This window comes from Budorcas taxicolor, chromosome 21, assembly GCF_023091745.1.
Source record: "Budorcas taxicolor isolate Tak-1 chromosome 21, Takin1.1, whole genome shotgun sequence".
NCBI classification, from domain to species: domain Eukaryota; kingdom Metazoa; phylum Chordata; class Mammalia; order Artiodactyla; family Bovidae; genus Budorcas; species Budorcas taxicolor.
This window is the reverse complement of record NC_068930.1, coordinates 29,805,313-29,823,543: the sequence shown is the minus strand read 5'-3', so window position 1 is coordinate 29,823,543 and position 18,231 is coordinate 29,805,313. Positions and strand designations below refer to the sequence as shown.

Genomic DNA, 18,231 nt, shown 5'->3' with positions numbered 1-18,231 from the left:
TCCCTGCGACCTGCTTGACTTAGGATGCTATTTGAATCCTGGCACCTGCGTAGACTTCAGTTCCAGGGCTGGATTGGAGTGGGGTTGATACAGCCTAGCAGGGTGTCCTTCATATGAGCCCCCTTAAACCTGTACTGTCTGGTTTGCCCTGGCTGGGGCCAGAATCCTTAGTGCACCCAAATCCTAATAGCCTGACCCTCTGACTTGGAGGAACATGGAAAATCACCCAGACCCCAGCGCCCTGGTGCTGGGGTCCGCAGCTCAAGACTCCTTGAGAGTGCAGCCTCCTAGGCACCTCAGCAGGGAGCGGTGCTCCAGGTAGGCACGAGGCTAGAGGGGAGGGAGGGGTGAAGCTTCACGGGGAAGGAGTCCTGAGATACAAGCCCTTGGGTGTTTACTCAGGCACATTCCACCCTAATTCACAGCCCAGGAAGCCGACTTTCCCTAAGGTTCTGGTTGCAGGTGGAGCCAGAGTTGGGCGTGAAGAAGTGCTGCCGCCTTGTGGACATTTCGTGTAACTACAACTTGCGCGTCAGTGCTGACTGAAAGTGAAAGTGAAGTCACTCAGTCGTGTCCGACTCTATGTGACCCCGTGGACCTTAGCCTACCAAGCTCCTCTGTCCATGGGATTCTCCAGGCAAGAATACTGGAGTGGGTTGCCATTTCCTTCTCCAGGGGATCTTCCCAACCCAGGGATCGAACCCGGGTTTCCCTCATGGGAGGCAGACGCTTTAACCTCTGAGCCACCAGAGAAGCCTTCAAAAGGCCCGTGGGGCAGTTAATGACAGCTGCCCTCAGGAAAGGTTCGGCCACAGGTATTGCAGAAATGAATTCCGAACACAACCGACTTTCAAGAAGCCCATTTCAGAGGTCACCTTTCCTCACACCCTTTAAGGAAAGAAAAAAGAGAGAAAAAGAACCCAAATGGCTACAGGGCAAGATGTAGAGAAGAGCTGAGAGTCTTTCTAGATGCCCATAGTCTCACACGAGCTGAGCGTCAGCCTGAAGGCCTCTAGAGAGACACGAGCTGAGCGTCTGCCTGGAGGTGTCATAGACACAAGGAGCTAAAAGTCTGCCTCGAGGCCTCATAGTCACACACGAGCTGAGTGTCTACCTAGAGGCCTGTTCTTGCCTGGAGAGTTCACAGAAAGAGGATCCCAGTGGGCTTCAGTCCTTGGGGTCCCATAGAGTCAGAATAGATACTTCAGAAGGACATAATGTTCAGCACAGGGAGTTTTCTGGACCTTGCTTAATAACCTCTCTGGCAAATGATTGAAAAAGGAACGGATATGCCGTATATGCCATAACAGAATAAGGAGCCTGTATACTGACAATAAGGACAAAACTGCAAATCAAATATAGGGCTACATTGTATCAGCATGAGGTTAAAGAACAGAAAAGAGTGATGCCTCTTTTATTCCCTCTGATCTCCCCGACATGTGCTGTTTGCCATACCTGGACCCTGAGCAGACTTGGGTCCCGTGACTGGACTGGAGAGGATTTGAGACAGTAGGGCCAGGTATCCTTTTTGAGTCCCCTCTTAAACCTGTACTATCTGGTTTGCCCTGGTTTGGACTATAGACCCTAGTGCATCAAAAATGGTAGCCTGACCGTCTGACCACAAGAACTTTTGAAAAGTCACCTGGCCTGCAGGTCCCCTGGTGCGGGGGTCTCTAGCTGAAGCCTCTTTTCTGAGAGTGCAGCCTCCTAGGTATTTCAGCAGGGAGCAGTGCCCCAGGTTGGGATGAGTCTGAAAGGGAGGGGTGAAGCCTTAAGGGGAAGAAGTAGTGAGACACAGGCATTGAGTGTTTGCTCAGGTGAGTTCCACTCTAATTCTCAGCCCAGGAAGCCAACTTTCCCAAAGGCTCCATTTGCCTGAAGAACCAGAGTTGGACACGAAACAGTGCTGCTGCCTTTTCCTGTAACTACAACTTAAACATCTTGCTTACTGACAACCCCAACTGACAAGTTCTGTGAGGTTGCTAATGACAGCTGCCCTCAGGAAAGGTCCTGGGGTAGGTATTGGAGAAATAAATTCCAAACATGACTTTCAAGAAGCCAATTGCAGCAAGTACATTTTCCTCACACAATTTAAGGACAAAAAATAATCCCTAAACGGCCACAGGACAACATACTCAGTATCCCTAATTATTACAGGAGAAAAGTCAATCAAAATAGCAAGAAATCAAATCACACTAGTCAGAATGGCCATTCTAAGAAGTCCACAGACAATAAATGCAGTCGTCAGCTGGAAAGAGATGTAACACCTGCCTCCCCTACCCAACACAGTGGACACTGGCAACAGTCACTGAAAGGAGAGTCTCTGCATGTCAGATAAAAACTTTCAAAGGGGCTAATCCTAGGATCTGACATACCCACACCTGGTCATATGTCTCAGGAAAACCATCATTCAAAAAGACACACGCACCCCACGTTCACTTCAGCACCACTTACAGGAGCCAGGAAACAGAGCCAAGCAAATGTCCACTGACAGATTAAAGAAAAAGTGGTGCATGTATACAATGGACTATTACTCAGCCTTGAAAAGCCACCACTGAAATTATGCCAAAGTCACTACAAGGAAGAGCCTTGGGGGATCATACACTGAGTGAAGTCGGTGAGACAGAGAAGACAAAAGAATATGATAGCCCTACAGGCAAAAATTTTAAAACATATGAAGGAAAATCATTTAAAACTCAAAAAACTTTCTCTGAGAATTCAAACACAAACTAACAATCCCCCAAAAGCAACAGTAAAGGGGCAGGGATAGATTCAAAGGGTCACAACTAACATATACACGGGAATCTGTATCTGTAATAGGTAAGCCACAGGATTATATTTTTCCTTTCTCTCATCCTTCCAAATTACACAGAAATCTGCATATCAACATATACACATAAAATGATACCTGTAATAGATAATTCACAAAGATTATCTCCTCCCTTCCTTCCTTTCACAGAAACAAAACATCTGCATCTCTAAAGGTAATCCTGATGGACGTGATTTTCAGCAGATGATACTTTCCTCGGCCTTCTGAAACACCCTCTGTGGAAAATGAACCCCAGACAAGAGATATGCTGTAACGTGTATGTCATAATTGAATCAGGTGGCTGCCCACTGACAAGAAGCACCAAACTGGAGAGTAAAGAAAAGTAAAAGAAGAAAAGGGATGTCCGTTTTGTTACCTCCAGCCTCCCTGACTTGGGCTGCTATCCCACCCCTGGAACCTGAGCAGGCGTGGGTCCCATTGCTGGACTGGATGGGGCAGATAGCTGGACAGGGTGCCCTTAATTGAGGCCCCACTTAAACCTGTATGGCCTGGTTGGCCTGGCTGTGAACAAAGTCCCCAGTGCACCCAAAAGATGGTGGTCCAACCATCTGACCACCAGGACCTTGGAAAAGTAACAGCCTCCAGGTCTCTGGTTGCTGGGGTCCCCAGTTCAAGCTTCCTTCCTGAGAGTGCAGCCTTCTAGGCACCTCAGCAAGGTGCTGTGGCCCAAGTTGGGAGGAGTATAGAGGGGAGGGGTGAAGCTTTAGGGGGACAAGTAGTAAGACACAAGTCCTTGGGTGTTTGCTCAGGCACTTTCCACCCTAATTCACAGCCCAGGAAGTTGGTTTTCCCTAAGGATCTCATTGCCCAATGAAGCAGGGTTGGGCATGAAGAACTACTGTTGCCGTGTGGATATTTCCTATAACTAGACTTTGACCATCAGTGCTTAATTGGAGGTTTAATTCACATGCCTGGGGTCTGTTAATGACAGCTGTCCTCAGGAAAGTTCCTGGGGTGGGTACTGCATATATAAATCCCAAACACAGCTGACTTTCAAGAAGCCAACTGCAACAGGTAAATTTTCCTCACACCCTTAAAGAAAAAACAAACAAACCCAAAATGCCCAAAGGACAAGATGCACAGCATTTCTAATTATTACAGGAAGAATGACAAAATGGCAATAAATATCACCACAAATACCACACCGGTCAGAATGGCCATCCACACAAGTCTACAAGCAATAAATGCAGGAGAGAGCCAGCAGGTGAGGGAACCCCCATACACGGTTGGTGGGAATGCACGTTGGCAACAGTCACTAGAAAAGACAGCCTCTGCATGTCAGAAGTTAAAGTTTTAAGATAGTTAAACAAGGTCTGACATTCCCACACCTGGGCTATATCCTGAGAAAACCATCATTCAAAAAGACACCTGAACCCCAGTGTTCACTGCAGGATTACTCACAATAGACAAGACACAGAAACACAAAATTTCCACCCACAGCTTAAAGCTTAAACAAGATGGTGTACATATTAACCACGGGCCATTACTCAGCGATAAAAAAAAGCACCACTGAAATTGTGATATTAGGCCACTGATCTCCGCAAGGGTGGACCTTGGAGGATCATACACTAAGTGAAATTTGCAGGACAAAGGAAGAGAATAGCAGGCGGAGACCTTCTAGGCAGGTCTTAGCAACATAAGAAGAAATGAAAAAAGAACTAATCACAACACAAAAGGATTCTCTGAGAATTCAAACACAAAAAAAGAATTGGAAAAAAAAAAAAAAAGTGGCCAGGATGCATTCGGAATAGGTTGGGACTAACATATACACAGAAATCTGTTAGTCCAACATATACCCTGAAATCTGTATCTGTAATAGAAGCTGCACAAGGATCTGATGTTCAGCAAATGGAACTTTCCTCTACCTTCTGCAATAACCATTATGGAAAAAGAACCCAAGAAAGCGCAGATATGCTGTGTGTATACATCATAATGGAAAAAAGCAGCCATACACTCATGACAAGCACAAAATCACAGATCAACTATATTCCAACATGGCAAAAGCATGAGATTACAGAAAAGAAAGGGAAATAAAAGAAGTATCTATTTCATTGCCTCTTGCCTCCCTGACATGGGCTCCAATCCCATTCCTGGAGCCTAAGGAGGCTTGGTTCCTATGGCTGGACTGGGGTGGGGTCATGACATCAGGAAGTGTGCCTTTAATGGCACCCCACTCCAGTCCTCTTGCCTGGAAAATCCCATGGGCAGAGGAGCCTGGTGGGCTGCAGTCCATGGGGTCACTAATCGTCAGACACGACTGAGCAACTTCACTTTCACTTTTCACTTTCATGCATTGGAGAAGGAAATGGCAACCCACTCCAGTGTTCTTGCCTGGAGAATCCCAGGGACGGGGGAGCCTGGTGGGCTGCCGTCTATGGGGTCGCACAGAGTCGGACATGACTGAAGTGACTTAGCAGCAGCATGACACCTATGACCACACGCCCCAGGGCACCCAGAGAATGGTGGCATGACCCTCTGAGCTCAAAGGCCTGGGAAAAGTCATGTAGCCTCCAGGTCTCCTGGTGCTATGGTCCTCAATTTAAGGACCCTTCCTGGGACTGCAGCCTCCTGGGCCCCTCACCTGGGGTTGTGTGGCCAAGGCTGGGATGAGTCTCCAGGGGAGGGGAGAAGCTTAGAAGCAGTGAGACACAAGCCCTTGAGTGTTTGCTCAGGCACGTTCCACAGCCTAAGAGGCAGCTGCTCCTTAAGGTTCTGGTTGCAGAGTTGGGCATGAGGAAGTGCTGCCGCCTTGTGGACATATTCTGTAACTACAACTTGTACACCTGCGCTTACTGGTACCTCCATTCACAAGGCCTATGGGGCTGCTAATGACAGCTGCCCTCAGGAAAGGTACTGGGGAGGGTATTGCAGAAATGAATTCCAAACACAACCAACTCAAGGAGCCAATTGCAACAGGTGAATTTCCTCAAATCCTTTGTGAAAAAAAAAATGGTACTGGAGAAGATGCTCAGCACCCCTAAGTATTACAGGAGGAAAGACAATCAAAACGATAACATGAAACCAAATCCCACCGGTCAGAATGGACATCCACCAAAGTCTACAAACAGTAAATGTGGGAGAGGGCCAGGAGCTGATTGAACCCCAGCACAAGGTTGGTGGGAATGGACATTGCCAACAACCCCTAGAAAAGACAGCCTCTGCATGCCAGGATACAAACGTTTCAAGAGAAACATTAGCTGCTGCTGCTGCTGCTGCGGCGCTTCAGTCGTGTCCGACTCTGTGCGACCCCATAGACGGCAGCCCACGAGGCTCCCCCGTCCCTGGGATTCTCCAGGCAAGAACACTGGAGTGGGTTGCCATTTCCTTCTCCAATGCATGAAAGTGAAAAGTGAGAGTGAAGTCGCTCAGTCGTGTCCGACTCTTTGCAACCTCATGGACTGCAGCCTACCAGGCTCCTCCGTCCATGGAATTTTCCAGGCAAGAGTACTGGAGTGGGGTGCCATAGCCTTCTCCAAGAAAAGACAGCCTCTGCATGCCAGAATACAAACATTTCAAGAGAGCTAAGCCTAGTATATGACATCCACACCTGGGCCTATATTCCCAGAAATCTATCATTCAAAAAGGCACATGCCCCCCAATATTCACTGTTGTACTGCTTATAATAGCCAAGATACAGAATGACAAAATGTCCTCTAACAGACTGAAGCTTAAAGACACGTGGTAAATAAATACATTGGACTATTAGCCATGAAAAGGCAGCACTGAAATTATGAAATTATGCCACTGGTGGCTACAAGGATGGACGTTGGAGGGTCACACACTAAAGTGTATTCAGGAGATGGAGGAAGAAAATAGCATATGATGTTCCTTCCAGTCAGATAAAAAAGACACAAAGGAACTAATTCACAGCACAGAAAGAGACTCTGAAAATTCAAACACAAACAAGGAATTCCAAAGAAAAGAAACAATAAAGGGCCTGGGGCTAATTAGGAATTCAGAACTACATATATACAAAAACCTGTGTCTCGAACATATATACAGAAATCTGTATCTGTAATAGATAACTCACAAGGATTATCTTCCTTCCTTCCACATGTACACAGAAAACTGTGTGTCTAACATACACACACAAATCCATATGTCTAACATATACACAGAAATCTGTATCCGTAAAAGATCATACAAAGGATTATCTCCTTTCTCCTTCCCTCCACATATATAAAAAATCTGTACCTCTAATAGATACTCAGAGCTTCCCTGGTGGCCAAAGGGTTAAGAATATGCCAGCAATGAGGGAGATGTGGGCTCAACCCCTGGGTCCAAAAGATCCCCAGGAGAAGGGAATGGCTACCCACGCCACTATCCGTGCCTGGGGAATCCATGGAAAGAGAAACCCTGGGCTATACTGTCCTTTAGGTAACATAGAGTCCAAATAGATACTCCAGAAGGGCATGATGTACAGCACCCTGTCCAATAATCTCCATGGCAAAGAACTGAAAAAAAGATCTATGCTGTATGTACATGCCATTACAGAATCAGGAAGCTATACACTGACGAGAACAAGACTGCTAATCAAATATAGGGCAACACTGTACCGGCATGAGGTTAAAGGGAAAAAAGCAAGGCCTATCCCCCACCCCCAGCCTCCACCTCCCCCCGACACACTGATCTCACTGACCTGGACTGCTTTCCAATCCCTGGAACATGACCAGGCTCAGGTCGCATGACTGGACTGGAGAGGGGTCGAGCCAGTTGGGGCAGGTGCCCTTAATTGAGCCCCTCTTAAACCTGACTGTCTGGTTTGCCCTGGCTGGGACCATAGACCCTAGTGCCCCCAGAGGATGGTGGCCTGACCCTCTGGCCATGAGGACCTTGGAAAAGTCACTTAGCTTCCATGTCTCCTCATGTTGGCATCCCCAGCTGCAGGCTCAGCAGGCAGGGGTGCCCCAGGCTGGGATATGAAAGGGAGGGGTGAGCCTTAAGGGGAAGAAGTAGTGAGACACAAGGCCCTGTGAGGGGGTAACAGGCAGGAAGGCCAGGGCTCTCCAGACAGAGGAAACAGGCTGCAAGTGTCAGACTTTTTTCTCTGTCTCTTAAGCAGCAGGAGGAAACAAATGTCAGATTTTCCCCCTCTCTGTACAAAATTAAAACGAGGTTCCTAAAATTCTGTGTTGTCATGATGACACCTGGCTCCACCTGAACTCGACTTTTCTCAAATCTTGAGCTAACCAATGTGTTTTTCCTATGGAAATGTTTGTCTTAAGCCATGTTAATGAACTATGTATTTACCCTAGACTCTGTCTTTCTTCAAGTCCATTAAGACTCAGAACCAATAATGGCTCAACAAACCTGTATGTTTTACTCATATATTGCTTGCCTAATCTATGTTGATGAAACTACATATTTGCTTGGAAACCTGTCTTTCTTCAAGATTCATGTCGATTGTTTTATGGCCTGGGATGACTCACCTTGTGCCAATGTTATCTCAAAATGCATGTTGCGGGTGAGGGGCCTAGTGCCACTCTGAGTTTTGAGACATCTCCTTTCTCTAATGAACAGCTTGCTGATAGGTATATAATATCCAGCTAAAGACTAGCAGGGGGCACTCTTTCTGTCCCCTTTTGATGTCTATGTCAGAAGCTTTCTCTATCTCTTCTATACTTCAATAAAACTTTATTACACTAAAGCTCTGAGCAATCCAGCCTCATCACTGGCCCCAAATTGAAGTCCTCTCCTCCGGAGGCCAAGAATCCTGGCATCTTTCATGGCTCAGCAACAACCTTTCACTGGGATGTTTGCTCAGGCACATTACACTCTGATTCACAGCACAGGAAGCCAACTTTCCTGAAGTCTCAGTTTGCCTGAAGAACCAGAGTTGGACATGAAACAGTGCTGATGCCTTGTGGACATTTCCTGTAACTACGATTTAACCACCTTGTTTATTGGCACCTCCAATTGACAAGGCCTGTGGGGTTGCTAATGACAGTTGCCTTCAGGAATGGTCCTGGGCTGGGTACTGCAGACATAAACTGCAAACACAACGGACTTTCAAGAAGCCAACTGCATCTGGTAACTTTTCTATACACACTTTAAGGAGAAAAAAAGAAAAGAAACAATCCACAAAGGACCACAGGACAAGATTCTCCGCATCTCTAATTATACAGGAGGAAAGTCAATCAAAATAACAACAAGAAATCTAATCACACTGGTCAGCATGGCCATTCTAAAAATTCTACACACAGTAAGTGCAGTAGAGAGATGGCAAGAGATCTAACACTCCCTCCCCCCATCCCGACTTGGTCTGTGGTATGGACGTTGGCAACAGCCATTGAAAGGATAGCCTCCATGTGCCAGAATAAAAACATTTCAAAGGAGCTAGGCCTAAGATCTGACATGTATGGGACTGTATCCTGAGAAAACCAGCATTCCAAAAGACACGTGCACCCAAACTTTCACTGTAGCACTACATACCGCAGCCAAGACACAGATTCAAGAAAACGTCCACCAACAAATTAAAGATTAAGAATATGTGATTCATATACACACTCGACTATTGCTCAGCCGTGAAAAGCCACCACTGAGATTATGAAATTACGCCATCTGTCACTACAAGGATGGACCTTGGAAGGTCATACACTAAGTGAAATCAGCTAGACAGAGGAAGAAAATAGCATATGACAGTCCTTCTGTGCAAATGAAAAAAGAGATACAAATGAACTGCTTTACAACAGAGAAAGAGACCCTGAAAATTCAAACACAAACAAGGAATTACAAAACAAAAAAGAAACAGTAAAGGCCAGGGGTGAATTAGGAAATCAAAACTGATATATACACAGAAATTTGTATCTCTAACATATACACAGAAATTTCTACATGTAATATATAATCTGCAAGGATTCTCTCCTTCCTTCCGCATACACAGAGACATCTGTATGTCTAACATACACAGACAAATCTGTATCTGTAATAGATAATTCACAAGGATTATCTCCTTTCTCCTTCCCTCCACATATATGAAAAATCTGTATCTGTAATAGATACTACGGGCTTTTCTGGTGACACAAAAAAAGGGTAAATAATATGAAGGCAATGCGGGAGACCTGGGTTCAATGCCTAGGCCCAAAAGATCCCCCAAAGAAGGAAATGGCTACCCACTCCAGTATTTGTGTTTGGAGAATTCCATGGAAAGAAGAACATAGCAGGCTATAGTCCTTGGTGCCGCTTGCATATAGATACACCAGAAGATACACGGTCAGAATAGATATACCAGAAGGACATAATATTCAGTCCAGGGAGGTTACTTGACCTTGTTCAATAATCTCTATGGCAAACAATTGAAAAAAGAACAGATACGCTGTAACGTATATGGCAAACCTGAATTAGGAGCCTGTTCACTGACAACAAGCACAAAACTGCAAATCAAATATAGGCCAACATAGCATCTGCATGAGATTAAAGAAGAGAAGAAGCAATGCCTATTTTATTCCCTCCCATCTCCCTGACCTGGGCTGCTTTTCAGTCCCTGGACCCAAGCAGGCTTGGGTCACATGACTGAACTGGAGAGGAGCCCCAGCAGTTGGGAGGGGTGGCCTTAATTGGGCCCGCTCTTAAACGTGTACTGTCCGGTTTGGCCTGGCTGGGACCATAGACCCTAGTGCACGCACAGGATGGTGGCCTGACCTCTGGCCACGAGGACCTTGGAAAAGTCACCTAGCCTCCAGGTCTCCTGGCACTGGGGTCCCCAGCTGAAGCCTCTTTCCTGAGAGTGCAGCCTCCTAGGCACGTCAGCAGGGAGTGGTGCCCCAGGTTGGGATGAGTTTGAAACGGAGGGTGACGCATTAAGGGGAAGAAGCAGTGAGACACAAGGCCTTGGGTGTATGCTCAGGCACATTCCACTCATTCACAGCTGCAAAAGTCGACTTTCCTTAAGGCTGTTTGCCTGTAGAACCAGAGTTGGCATGAAACAGTGCTGTCGCCTTGTGGACATTACCTATAACTACAACTTGAACACGGATCCCTAATGCCACTTCCGACTGACAAAGCCTGTGGGGCTTCTGACAGCAGCGCTCAGGAAATGACCTGGGGTGGGTATTGCAGGAACAAATTCCAAACACAACCGACTTTCAAAAAGCCAACTGCAACACGTAAATTTTCCTCACACCCTTTAAGGAAAAAAAAAAAACTACCCCAAACCGCAACAAGACAAGATGTTCAGCACCCCTAATTATTGCAGGAAGGAAGACAGAATGACCACAGATATCACCCTACACCTGTCAGAAAGGCCATCCACACAAGTCTATAAGGAATAAATGTAGGAGAGAGCCAGGAGGTGAGGAAACCCTCCTACACGTCACTGGAAATGGGCATGGGCAAGAGTCACTAGAAAAGACAGTTTCTGCATGTCAGAAAAATAAAATTTCAAGTACAGGATCTGACATTCCCACACTTGGAGTATATCCTGAGAAAACCATCATTCTAAAAGACACATGCGCCCCAATGTTCACAGCCAAGACACAGAACAACAAAATTTCCACCCACAGCTTAAAGTGTAAACAAGATGGGGTACACACTTACCATAGACTATTACTTGGCCATAAAAGAGTACACCTGAAATTATGAAATCACGTTACTGGTCGCTACAAGGGCGGGCCTTAGAGGATCATATGCTAATTGAAATCAGCCAGACAAAGGAAGAAAATCCCAGCTGAAGAACCTTCTGGGAAACATAAAGAGAGATTAAAAAAGAACATAATTCACAGCAGAAAAGAAGCTTCTGAGAATTCAAACACAAACAATTAGGGAAAAAAATTAAGGGCGAGGATGTTTTCATAGGCGTTTGGGACTGACCAATACACAGAAATCCATTACTCTAACATATACGCCAAAATCTGTAATAGACGATCCGTGAAGATTATCTTTTTCTCTCACTCCTTCCTTCACCCACAAAAATACCTGTATCTGTAATGCCCTAGTGCCACCCAAAGGATGGTGGCATGACCCTCTGACTTTGAGGACCTTGGAAAATTCATGTAGCCTCCAGGTTTCCTGGTGCTGGGGTCCTCAGTTCAAGGTTCGTTCCTGAGAGTGCAGCCTCCTAGGCCCCTCACCAGGGGCTATGGCCCAGGTTGGGAGAGTTCTGGAGGGGAGGGGAGTAGCTCTAAGGGGAAGCAGTGAGACACAAGCCCTTGAATATTTGCTCAGGCACTGCTGCTGCTGCTGCTGCTGCTGAGTCGCCTCAGTCGTGTCCGACTCTGTGCGACCCCATAGACGGCAGCCCACGAGGCTCCCCCGTCCCTGGGATTCTCCAGGCAAGAACACTGGAGTGGGTTGCCATTTCCTTCTCCAATGCATGAAAGTGAAAAGTGAAAGTGAAGTCGCTCAGTCGTGTCCGACTCTCAGTGACCCCATGGACTGCAGCCTACTAGGCTCCTCCGTCCATGGGATTTTCCAGGCAAGAGTACTGGAGTGGGTTGCCATTTACATCCCACTCCAATTCACAGCCCAGGAGGCTGGCTCTCCTTAAGGCTCTGGTTGCAGGAGGCCCAGAGTTGGGCATGAAGAAGTGCTACAGCCTTGTGGACATTTTCTGTAACTACAACTTGAACACACCCATCATGTCACCTCCGATTCACAAGAAGCCTGTGGGACTGCCAAAGCCTTTGACTGTGTGGAACACAACAAACTCTGGAAAATTCTGAAAGAGATGGGAATACCAGACCACCTGACCTTCCTCTTGAGAAATATGCATGCAGGTCAGGAAGCAACACTTAGAACTGGACATGGAGCAATAGACTGGTTCCAAATTGGGAAAGGAGTATGTCAAGGCTGTATATTGTCACCCTGCTTATTTAACTTCTATGCAGAGCACATCATGAGAAATGCTGGGCTGGATGAAGCACAAGCTGGAATCAAGATTGCTGGGAGAAATATCAGTAACCTCAGATATGCAGATGACACCACCCTTATGGCAGAAAGCGAAGAAGACTAAAGAGCCTCTTGATGAAAGTGAAAGAGAGTGAAAAAGTTGGCTTAAAACTCAACATTCAGAAAACGAAGATCATGGCATCTGGTCCCATCACTTCATGGGAAATAGATGGGGAAACAGTGGAAACAGTGTCAGACTTTATTTTTGGGGCTCCAAAATCACTGCAGATGGTGACTGCAGCCATGAAATTAAAAGACGCTTACTCCTTGGAAGAAAAGCTATGACCAACCTAGACAGCATATTAAAAAGCAGAGATATTACTCAACAAAGGTTTATCTAGTCAAAGCTGTGGTTTTTCTAGTAGTCATGTATGGATGTGAGAGTTGGACTATAAAAAAGCTGAGAGCAGAAGAATTGATGTTTTTGAACTGTGTTGTTGGAGAAGACTCTTGAAAGTCCCTTGGACTGCAAGGAGATCCAACCAGTCCATCCTAAAGGAAATCAGTCCTGAATATTTATTGGAAGGACTGATGCTGAAGCTGAAACTCCAATAATTTGGCCACCTGATGTGAAGAACTGACTCCTTGAAAAAGACCCTGATGCTGGGAAAGATTGAAGGTGGGAGGAGAAGGGGATGACAGAGGATGTGATGGTTGGATGGCATCACCGACTCAATGGACATGAGTTTGAATAAACTCCAAGAGTTAGTGATGGACAGGGAGGCCTGGCGTGCTACAGTCCATGGGGTTGCGAAGAGTTCAGCATGACTAAGTGACTGAACTGAACTGATGGGGCTGCTAATGGCAGCTGCCCTCAGGAAAGTTCCTGGAACAGGTATTGCAGATAAATTACAAACACAACCAACTTCCAATAAGCCAGCTGTAACAGGTAAATTTTCTTCACACACTTTAAGGGGGAAAAAAGGACAAAAACAATCCTCAGTGGCCACAGGACAAGATGCTCAGCATCCCTAATTACGCAGGAGGAAAGTCAACCAAAATAACAAGACATTAAATCACACTAGTCAGAATGGCTATTGAAAGAAGTCTACAAACAATAAATACAGTAGAGGGCTGGCAAGAGATGTAACTAACCCTGCTACCCCACTGCCGGACACAGTTGGTGGGATGGACATTGGCAACAGCACTGAAAGGACAGCCTACGAGTGTCAGAAAGAAAAAAAAAACCTTTCAAGAGAGTTAAACCTAGGATCTTACATACCCACACCTGGTCCTATATCCCAAGAAAACCATGATTCCAAAAGACATGTGCACCCCAACATTCACTGCAACACTACCTAACAGCAGCTGAACACAGACCCAAGAAAATGTCCACCACTAGATTAAAGCTTAAATATGTGGTACATATATACAATGGATTTTACTCAGTCGTGAAGAGTCACCACTGAGATTATGCTATTGGTTGCCACAAGGATGGACCTTAGAGGACCATACACTAAGTGACGTCAGCCTGAAAGAGGAAGATAGATAAGAATATGATATCCCTGACAAGCAAAATTTTAAAAGTATACAAAAGAACTCATTTAAAATACACAAAAATCCCTAAGAATTCAAAAACAACCAACCAGTCTCAGAAAAAGAAACAATAAAGGGGCAGGCATAAATTCGGAGGTAAGCGCTAACATACACAGGAATCTGTAATTTAAATAGATAATCCAAAATGATCATCTTTTCTTCCTTTTTTCCTTCCAAATATCCACACACATCCGGACCGCTAACGTATACACAGAAATCTCTGTCTGTCATAGATAATTCACAAGGATTCTCTCCTCCCTTCTTTCTTTCCACAAATACAAAAAAATCTGTATATCTAATAGATAATCCAGAAGGACATGATTTTCAGCAGAGGGAACTTTGTGCAACCTTCTGCAATAACCTCTGTGGCAAAAGAATCCCCAAAACAAGAGATATGCTGTTTGTGTATGTCATAATTGAATCAGGTGGCTGCATACTAACCTAAAACAAAGGACTGGAGATGAAAGAAAAGGAGTGCCTATTTTGTTCCCTCCGAACTCCCTGACTTAGGCTTCCAACCCACCCCTGGAGCCTGAGTAGTCTTGGGTCCCATGGCTAGACTAGATGGGGATGAGACATCTGGGCAGGGTGTCCTTAATTGACCTCCCTTTTAAACCTGTACTGTCTGGTTTGCTTGGCTGGGAACAGTCCCCAGGGCACCCAGAAGACAGTGGCTTAGCCTCCAGGACTATGGAAAATTCACATCTCTTCTTAATCTTGTGCTGGGGTCCCCAATTCTAGCCTTCTTCCTGAGATGCAGCCTCCTAGGCACCTCAGCAGGGTGCTGTGGCCCAGGTGGGGAGGTGTCTGAAGGGGAGGGTGGAGCTTTAGGGGGAAGAAGTAGTGAGACACAAGCCCTTGAGTGTTTGCTCACACTTTCCACTATAATCCACAGCCCAGGAAGCCAGTTTTTCCTAAGGATCTCTGTGCTCCAGGAACAACAGCTGGGCATGAAGAAATGCTGCTGTCTGGTGGACACTTCCTATAAATACAACTTGACCAGCAGTGCTTAACTGCAAGTCCAGTTCACAGGGCCAAGAGGGCTGTTAACGACAGTTGCCCTCAGGAAATATCCTGGGGTCGGTTCTGCAGAAAAATTTCTAAACACAATCGACTTTCAGGAAGCCAACTGGGACAGGTAAATTTCCTCAAATCCTTTATGGAAAGAAGAAGGAAAAAAAAAAAACCCCAAACAGCCACAGGACAAGCCGTTCAGCATCTAATTATTACAGAAGGAATGATAATCAAAACAATAACAAGGAATCAAATCCTACCAGTCAGAGTGGACACCCTCAAAGGTCTACAAACTGTAAATGTGGGAGAGAGCCAGGAAACAATTGAACCTCACTACACAGTTGGTGGGGATGGACATTGCCATCACCCCTAGAGAAGACAGCCTTCTCATGCAAGAGAGCAAAGCCTCGTATCTGACATCCACGCCTGGGCCTATATCCCAGAGAAAACCACCATTCAAAAGACACATGCACCCCAACATTCACCGCTGCACTGCTTACAGTAGCCAAGACACAGAACCACACAGTGTCCTCTGACAGAATAAAGCGTATCAAAGATGTGGTGCATGAATACATTGGTATTAGTCAGACATGGAAAAGCAGCGCTAACATGATGAAATCATGGACCATGGAGGATCAAACACTAACTGGATTCAGACAGACAGGAAGAGAATAGCATATGGCGTTCCTCCTAGGCAAATGAAAAAAAGAGACACCAAAACACAGAAAGAGACTCTGAAATTTAGATAGAAACAAGGAATTCCAAAAAAAGAAACAATAAACAGCCAGGGATGAATTATGAGTTCAGGTCTAATGTATACACAGAAATCTGTATCTGTAAGAGATATTTCACAAGGATTATTTCCTTCGTTCCCATCCCTCCTCCTTCCTTCCTTCCTCGTACGCTTGAATCTGTATCTCTAACATAAACATAGGAATTTCTATCTCTAACATATACACCGAAATCTGTACCTGTAACAGATAATTCACAATGAATATCTCCTTCCTTCCCTCCACATATACACCGAAATCTGTACCTGACAAGACGGTTGGATGGCATCACCAACGCAATGGACATGAGATTGAGCAAGCTCCGTCCGGGAGATGGTGAAGGACAGGGCAGCCTGATGTGCTGCAGTCCACAGGGTTGCAAAGAGTCGGACAAAGCTGAACAATTGAAAGACAAAAAATAGATAATTCAAAGGATTGTCTCGTTCCTCCTTTGTCGGGAGCCAGCGTGAGGAATCCCACCCGTGACAAGGTCATGCGGAAGGAAGCCTGACAAAACGCAAGGACGTGTTCGGCTTCAGGGATCCCCCCTGGAATTTCCTGAGCATCCACCCCCCAAGACCAGAATCTGCCTGCTGTACTGTGTTATGCTTTCCACCTACTCTTCCGTCATTAACAGGGGACTGTCCCCCACCACCTTTTTCTGGAAAAAATTAGAGCTTTTAGATAATAAATCTCCTGGGCATAATACGAGTGTTTCAATCCAAAAACCCCTCTGATGGCTTTCTAGCCTGCCTGCAGGACTCGTTCAGCTGTGCATGTGATTGTTTGAAGCCTCCAGACTGCGGGAGGAACAGGAAACTTAAAACATCCTAGGAATGGAGGGGCTTCCCAGGAGTCAAAATCATTAGAATAGGACTGATTAAAGGTTTCATTTGTTGAGCCAATACTTGCTGCCAAGTTTTCATATCTTTTATTTTTAGATACAGTTGGTATATAGATAAACGGGTAGTAGCCCTGCTATTAGCAGCATTAGATCTTTGAGTTAAGTACTTTCTTTGTTATAACACACTGCACCTTTGTTCTACAGGAACGTAACTTTATTTTGTACTTTGAGGGTGATGCAGAGTAAAGAAAAAACACTTCTAGGGAAAAGGAGTTTTCTGGACAATTATCCAGGAAGAGAGCCATAAAAATGTTAACAGGCCTCTTGGCCAGAAGATAATGTAAACCACCTGAGACCTTTTGTATACGGGAGGGTATGCAAAAAGAAAGCCTTGTCTCAATGAGGGTCAGGACTGCTGCCCCTGCATAACTCTATTTCTTTATGTACAACTTGGGGTATATAAGCTGATTTTGAAAAATAGTTTTTGGAGTCTTGCACTGATGCTGGGCTTCCGCATGTCGTTCTTTTCTTTTTCCGGCTGAATTCCCATCTAGAGCAGGGAGGCTCATCATGTCTACTTATTTGTCCCGGCTTCTAAGATCCGTAAGAGACAGAGCCCAAGGCGGGGCACTCTCCGATATTCAAACGGACGCCGGTGGCCTTACGTGGATGGTGCAAGCTCCTTGTCTGGAACTTTATTGGTCTTCCACATAATCCAAGGTATTCAGCCTCTCTCTCCACTTAATTTTCCTACTATACTATTGCTTCTTAATCTAATCTTATATTAATAAACAAATAAGTTTTTCTCACACCAACGCCGTCCCCGCTTCGAATCCCCTGGATCCACCGGGGCAGGACCCTGGCCCTCCTTCCTTCCACATATACAAAAATCTGTGTCTCTAATAGATACTAGGGGATCCTTGGAGGCTCAAAGGGTACATAATATGACAGCAGTGTGGGAGGCCTGTGTTCAACCCCTGGGTCCAAAAGATCTCCAGGAGAAGGGAATGGCTACCCATTCCAGTTCTCATGCCTGGAGAATCCATGGAAAGAGGAAGCCAGAGGGTTACAGTCCTTAATGTCGCATACAGTCAGAAGAGATACCTCAGAAGGACATAATGTTCAGCACAGAGCGCTTACTCAACCTTGTTCAATAATCTTTATGACAAAAAAAAAAAATTTGAAAAAAACCCCCAGATACCCTGTGTGTATATGTCATAACTGAATTAGGAGCCTGTACACTGACAACAAGCACAAAACTCCAAAACAAATATAGGTCAACATTGTATCAGCATGAGATTAAAGAAAAGAGAAGACTATTGCCTATTTTTGCCCCTCCGATCTCTCTGCTT

At 45.5% G+C, this 18,231-nt stretch overlaps 1 pseudogene; it reads left to right on the top strand.

The window, feature by feature from the left end:
* Window positions 1-214: 214 nt before the first annotated feature.
* The window catches only part of LOC128066458 (heterogeneous nuclear ribonucleoprotein A1-like), an 81,462-nt pseudogene continuing 63,445 nt past the window's right edge, over window positions 215-18,231 (top strand).